Raw genomic sequence first — 1,760 nt, forward strand, 5'->3', positions numbered from 1 at the left:
AGATATCAGAACAGGGGTCACAGAATCAGATAAACGGGGATCATAGGGCATCATAGGGGCTCACAGGGACTGAAGAGGCAATCACACAGTCGGTATGGGTCAGCACTATGTCCTCTGTATGCATACTGTGGTTGTTTAGTTCGGGGGTTCTTGTGGGACTTTAGGAGTGGGAGTGTGGGGAATCTCTGATCTGGTCTTCAGTCAAAATTTATTTATCAAAATACAAATAATACATTGCTATACCATTTGATGCATTTACAACAGTATTAAAGCTTGTCTCAGCACATTCAGTGTAAATGCTCCACATACCCCGTAGTCTACCCGGTAGGTAGCATCGGTAGCAGCACTGACTGCTGCTTCTGGAATACACATGTAGCTCACATTTGATAGGGTTCTAGGTTTGCTTCAAGCCTTTTAGGGGGGACTACAGTAAGAGCATTGGGGAGAAGCAAGGGTGCTGTATGCTTCAGCCTCCAAGTAGGGGTATAAATCCACCATTGTCTTCCAACTTGAGGTCTCAGAGACCTCGGAAGCATGAGCTGTAATGAAATCCAGGACCTGAGTTTTCAGTTGCTCCGTGCTATGGAGGTCAGCCAGGAAGAGAGTGTGGGCAGCATTCTCCACAGAGAGGTCCCTGCAGAGGGCACTCTCACACATGACCTTCAAATGCTCCAGGCCATACATGTCAGCAGCTGCCAGCACAGCATCTGCCATACTGTGGAGATCTGGTTCCTTCCCGGTGTAAATGAAGCCCATCATTGCCTTGAAGACTTCAGGTTCCAGGTCATGAATCTCAATGCGATTATTTCTGCTCTCCTCCATGTCATGTTCAAACATGGCTCTGAAAACTGGAGAGCGAGCAGCTAAGATGGCCTTGTGAGCCCGGAATTCCTGGCCAGCTACCACCAGGCAGCAGTCTGTGAAGCTGGAATTCTTCCACAGTTCTCCTAGCTCATCTGCCAACGTGCACCTTGGAACCTGGATCTCTGACTTTGTGGTTTCCTCAGAGATTGTGTTGGAGTCTGGGAACTGGATTCCTCTGCAGAAGAGGGTGAGTTTGTCTTCAGGGAGAAGCCAATAATTATGGTCCAAGAGAAAATCTCTAAGGATGAACATTTTGTAGCCCCCTTCATAGCCTGGCCGGAACCTAAAGCATTTTGGACTTGTGACAATTTCTGTTTTTTCTCCTTTGACATTGATGATCCAGAACTGGAACTGTGCAATCAGGGCACTCTTTGGAGAGCTGAGTAGCTCCAGGTTAACTGACAGGTAGTCTGAGCTTTCTTCATCGGTCCCGTTCGGGTGAACTCTCAAACACCACTTGTCATTGTCTCCTGTTGAGAAACTTGGGCTTCTAATGCTTTCCTGCCTTTTCTCTAAAATAAAATAGAAGTTATCTATGGTCCACCTGCAGTAGAAATTCGGCACACTGAATACTTTGTAGTCCCAGTTCTGGGCTATGATGTCCTTTGACATTTCTTGTGGAGAGTGTTTAAAGGCTAAACTGGATCCAAATGAAGAATTAGGATTTGTTTTCTCTTCACCATGTGGGAGACAACAATAGACAGTATTTAGATTTTGAGTGTCTGTTTCTCTTCTGTTTCCTTTTCTATGGGCTGGGACCTTGAGTCTCTGAAGTCATCCAGAGACTACACTAGCTAGTTTAGGTTACCAGGGGCTGTTCTGTCACTTCATGTTTTCTAGATAGAATCTCAGGTCAATGGGGAGCTAATTTTTACAAGTATACACAACTTTTGAAA

General features: G+C 45.6%; 1 pseudogene; it reads right to left on the reverse strand.

The window, feature by feature from the left end:
• Positions 1-414: 414 nt before the first annotated feature.
• Positions 415-1,476, reverse strand: LOC125396105 (speckle-type POZ protein pseudogene; annotated as a pseudogene).
• Between the last annotated feature and the right edge of the window lie 284 nt (positions 1,477-1,760).

Source organism: Myodes glareolus, chromosome 17, assembly GCF_982192425.1.
Source record: "Myodes glareolus chromosome 17, mMyoGla1.1, whole genome shotgun sequence".
NCBI classification, from domain to species: Eukaryota; Metazoa; Chordata; class Mammalia; order Rodentia; family Cricetidae; genus Myodes; species Myodes glareolus.